Source organism: Anomaloglossus baeobatrachus, unplaced genomic scaffold (assembly GCF_048569485.1).
Source record: "Anomaloglossus baeobatrachus isolate aAnoBae1 unplaced genomic scaffold, aAnoBae1.hap1 Scaffold_34, whole genome shotgun sequence".
In the NCBI taxonomy this organism is placed as follows: Eukaryota; Metazoa; Chordata; class Amphibia; order Anura; family Aromobatidae; genus Anomaloglossus; species Anomaloglossus baeobatrachus.
This window is the reverse complement of record NW_027442771.1, coordinates 553,285-559,170: the sequence shown is the minus strand read 5'-3', so window position 1 is coordinate 559,170 and position 5,886 is coordinate 553,285.

Below are 5,886 nucleotides of genomic sequence, written 5' to 3'. Positions count from 1 at the left end.
TGTTATAGTTTTGGAGAAAAATGTGTTCATTTCATTTATGCGCGAAATGCCTTAGAAATGGGTTTTAATAGCATTTGAAGCATGGAGACGATTATCTCGAGATTGCAAGATAGCCAAACAAAACTTTTAGTGGATTTCTACTTATTTTATTAAATATCATCTCCACCAAACAGGACAAGCTTGCATCTGTTATAGTTTTGGAGAAAAATGTGTTCATTTCATGTATGCGCGAAATGCCTTAAAAATGGCTTTAAAATGGATTTGGAGCATGGAGACGATTATCTCGGGATTGCAAGATAACCAAACAAAACTTTTAGTGGATTTCTACTTATTTTATTAAATATCATCTCCACCAAACAGGACAAGCTTGCATGTGTTATAGTTTTGGAGAAAAATGTGTTCATTTCATGTATGCGCAAAATGCCTTTGAAATGGCTTTAAAATGGATTTGGAGCATGGAGACGATTATCTCAGGATGGCAATATAAACAAACGAAACTTTTAGTAGATTTCTACTTATTTTATTAAATATTATCTCCACCAAACAGGACAAGCTTGCATCTGTTATAGTTTTGGAGAAAAATGTGTTCATTTCATGTATGCGCGAAATGCCTTAAAAATGGCTTTAAAATGGATTTGGAGCATGGAGAAGATTATCTCGGGATTGCAAGATAACCAAACAAAACTTTTAGTGGATTTCTACTTATTTTATTAAATATCATCTCCACCAAACAGGACAAGCTTGCATCTGTTATAGTTTTGGAGAAAAATGTGTTCATTTCATGTATGCGCGAAATGCCTTAAAAATGGCTTTAAAATGGATTTGGAGCATGGAGACGATTATCTCGGGATTGCAAGATAACCAAACAAAACTTTTAGTGGATTTCTACTTATTTTATTAAATATCATCTCCACCAAACAGGACAAGCTTGCATCTGTTATAGTTTTGGAGAAAAATGTGTTCATTTCATGTATGCGCAAAATGCCTTTGAAATGGCTTTAAAATGGATTTGGAGCATGGAGACGATTATCTCAGGATGGCAATATAAACAAACGAAACTTTTAGTAGATTTCTACTTATTTTATTAAATATTATCTCCACCAAACAGGACAAGCTTGCATCTGTTATAGTTTTGGAGAAAAATGTGTTCATTTCATGTATGCGCGAAATGCCTTAAAAATAACTTTAAAATGGATTTGGAGCATGGAGACGATTACCTCGGGATTGCAAGATAACCAAACAAAACTTTTAGTGGATTTCTACTTATTTTATTAAATATCATCTCCACCAAACAGGACAAGCTTGCATCTGTTATAGTTTTGGAGAAAAATGTGTTCATTTCATGTATGCGCGAAATGCCTTAAAAATGGCTTTAAAATGGATTTGGAGCATGGAGACGATTATCTCGGGATTGCAAGATAACCAAACAAAACTTTTAGTGGATTTCTACTTATTTTATTAAATATCATCTCCACCAAACAGGACAAGCTTGCATCTGTTATAGTTTTGGAGAAAAATGTGTTCATTTCATGTATGCGCAAAATGCCTTTGAAATGGCTTTAAAATGGATTTGGAGCATAGAGACGATTATCTCAGGATGGCAATATAAACAAACGAAACTTTTAGTAGATTTCTACTTATTTTATTAAATATTATCTCCACCAAACAGGACAAGCTTGCATCTGTTATAGTTTTGGAGAAAAATGTGTTCATTTCATGTATGCGCGAAATGCCTTAAAAATGGCTTTAAAATGGATTTGGAGCATGGAGACGATTATCTCGGGATTGCAAGATAACCAAACAAAACTTTTAGTGGATTTCTACTTATTTTATTAAATATCATCTCCACCAAACAGGACAAGCTTGCATCTGTTATAGTTTTGGAGAAAAATGTGTTCATTTCATTTATGCGCGAAATGCCTTAGAAATGGGTTTTAATAGCATTTGAAGCATGGAGACGATTATCTCGAGATTGCAAGATAACCAAACAAAACTTTTAGTGGATTTCTACTTATTTTATTAAATATCATCTCCACCAAACAGGACAAGCTTGCATCTGTTATATTTTTATAGAAAAATGTGTTCATTTCATGTATGCGCGAAATGCCTTAAAAATGGCTTTAAAATGGATTTGGAGCATGGAGACGATTATCTCGGGATTGCAAGATAACCAAACAAAACTTTTAGTGGATTTCTACTTATTTTATTAAATATCATCTCCACCAAACAGGACAAGCTTGCATGTGTTATAGTTTTGGAGAAAAATGTGTTCATTTCATGTATGCGCAAAATGCCTTTGAAATGGCTTTAAAATGGATTTGGAGCATGGAGACGATTATCTCAGGATGGCAATATAAACAAACGAAACTTTTAGTAGATTTCTACTTATTTTATTAAATATTATCTCCACCAAACAGGACAAGCTTGCATCTGTTATAGTTTTGGAGAAAAATGTGTTCATTTCATGTATGCGCGAAATGCCTTAAAAATGGCTTTAAAATGGATTTGGAGCATGGAGACGATTATCTCGGGATTGCAAGATAACCAAACAAAACTTTTAGTGGATTTCTACTTATTTTATTAAATATCATCTCCACCAAACAGGACAAGCTTGCATCTGTTATAGTTTTGGAGAAAAATGTGTTCATTTCATTTATGCGCGAAATGCCTTAGAAATGGGTTTTAATAGCATTTGAAGCATGGAGACGATTATCTCGAGATTGCAAGATAGCCAAACAAAACTTTTAGTGGATTTCTACTTATTTTATTAAATATCATCTCCACCAAACAGGACAAGCTTGCATCTGTTATAGTTTTGGAGAAAAATGTGTTCATTTCATGTATGCGCGAAATGCCTTAAAAATGGCTTTAAAATGGATTTGGAGCATGGAGACGATTATCTCGGGATTGCAAGATAACCAAACAAAACTTTTAGTGGATTTCTACTTATTTTATTAAATATCATCTCCACCAAACAGGACAAGCTTGCATGTGTTATAGTTTTGGAGAAAAATGTGTTCATTTCATGTATGCGCAAAATGCCTTTCAAATGGCTTTAAAATGGATTTGGAGCATGGAGACGATTATCTCAGGATGGCAATATAAACAAACGAAACTTTTAGTAGATTTCTACTTATTTTATTAAATATTATCTCCACCAAACAGGACAAGCTTGCATCTGTTATAGTTTTGGAGAAAAATGTGTTCATTTCATGTATGCGCGAAATGCCTTAAAAATGGCTTTAAAATGGATTTGGAGCATGGAGAAGATTATCTCGGGATTGCAAGATAACCAAACAAAACTTTTAGTGGATTTCTACTTATTTTATTAAATATCATCTCCACCAAACAGGACAAGCTTGCATCTGTTATAGTTTTGGAGAAAAATGTGTTCATTTCATGTATGCGCGAAATGCCTTAAAAATGGCTTTAAAATGGATTTGGAGCATGGAGACGATTATCTCGGGATTGCAAGATAACCAAACAAAACTTTTAGTGGATTTCTACTTATTTTATTAAATATCATCTCCACCAAACAGGACAAGCTTGCATCTGTTATAGTTTTGGAGAAAAATGTGTTCATTTCATGTATGCGCAAAATGCCTTTGAAATGGCTTTAAAATGGATTTGGAGCATGGAGACGATTATCTCAGGATGGCAATATAAACAAACGAAACTTTTAGTAGATTTCTACTTATTTTATTAAATATTATCTCCACCAAACAGGACAAGCTTGCATCTGTTATAGTTTTGGAGAAAAATGTGTTCATTTCATGTATGCGCGAAATGCCTTAAAATGGCTTTAAAATGGATTTGGAGCATGGAGACGATTATCTCGGGATTGCAAGATAACCAAACAAAACTTTTAGTGGATTTCTACTTATTTTATTAAATATCATCTCCACCAAACAGGACAAGCTTGCATCTGTTATAGTTTTGGAGAAAAATGTGTTCATTTCATTTATGCGCGAAATGCCTTAGAAATGGGTTTTAATAGCATTTGAAGCATGGAGACGATTATCTCGAGATTGCAAGATAACCAAACAAAACTTTTAGTGGATTTCTACTTATTTTATTAAATATCATCTCCACCAAACAGGACAAGCTTGCATCTGTTATAGTTTTGGAGAAAAATGTGTTCATTTCATGTATGCGCGAAATGCCTTAAAAATGGCTTTAAAATGGATTTGGAGCAAGGAGACGACTATCTCGGGATTGCAAGATAACCAAACAAAACTTTTAGTGGATTTCTACTTATTTTATTAAATATCATCTCCACCAAACAGGACAAGCTTGCATGTGTTATAGTTTTGGAGAAAAATGTGTTCATTTCATGTATGCGCAAAATGCCTTTGAAATGGCTTTAAAATGGATTTGGAGCATGGAGACGATTATCTCAGGATGGCAATATAAACAAACGAAACTTTTAGTAGATTTCTACTTATTTTATTAAATATTATCTCCACCAAACAGGACAAGCTTGCATCTGTTATAGTTTTGGAGAAAAATGTGTTCATTTCATGTATGCGCGAAATGCCTTAAAAATGGCTTTAAAATGGATTTGGAGCATGGAGACGATTATCTCGGGATTGCAAGATAACCAAACAAAACTTTTAGTGGATTTCTACTTATTTTATTAAATCCATCTCCACCAAACAGAACAAGCTTGCATCTGTTATAGTTTTAAAGAAAAATGTGTTCATTTCATTTATGCGCGAAATGCCTTAGAAATGGGTTTTAAGAGCATTTGAAGCATGGAGACGATTATCTCGAGATTGCAAGATAACCAAACAAAACTTTTAGTGGATTTCTACTTATTTTATTAAATATCATCTCCACCAAACAGGACAAGCTTGCATCTGTTATAGTTTTGGAGAAAAATGTGTTCATTTCATTTATGCGCGAAATGCCTTAGAAATGGGTTTTAATAGCATTTGAAGCATGGAGACGATTATCTCGAGATTGCAAGATAGCCAAACAAAACTTTTAGTGGATTTCTACTTATTTTATTAAATATCATCTCCACCAAACAGGACAAGCTTGCATCTGTTACAGTTTTGGATAAAAATGTGTTCATTTCATGTATGCGCGAAATGCCTTAAAAATGGCTTTAAAATGGATTTGGAGCATGGAGACGATTACCTCGGGATTGCAAGATAACCAAACAAAACTTTTAGTGGATTTCTACTTATTTTATTAAATATCATCTCCACCAAACAGGACAAGCTTGCATCTGTTATAGTTTTGGAGAAAAATGTGTTCATTTCATGTATGCGCGAAATGCCTTAAAAATGGCTTTAAAATGGATTTGGAGCATGGAGACGATTATCTCGGGATTGCAAGATAACCAAACAAAACTTTTAGTGGATTTCTACTTATTTTATTAAATATCATCTCCACCAAACAGGACAAGCTTGCATCTGTTATAGTTTTGGAGAAAAATGTGTTCATTTCATGTATGCGCAAAATGCCTTTGAAATGGCTTTAAAATGGATTTGGAGCATAGAGACGATTATCTCAGGATGGCAATATAAACAAACGAAACTTTAATAGATTTCTACTTATTTTATTAAATATTATCTCCACCAAACAGGACAAGCTTGCATCTGTTATAGTTTTGGAGAAAAATGTGTTCATTTCATGTATGCGCGAAATGCCTTAAAAATGGCTTTAAAATGTATTTGGAGCATGGAGACGATTATCTCGGGATTGCAAGATAACCAAACAAAACTTTTAGTGGATTTCTACTTATTTTATTAAATATCATCTCCACCAAACAGGACAAGCTTGCATCTGTTATAGTTTTGGAGAAAAATGTGTTCATTTCATTTATGCGCGAAATGCCTTAGAAATGGGTTTTAATAGCATTTGAAGCATGGAGACGAT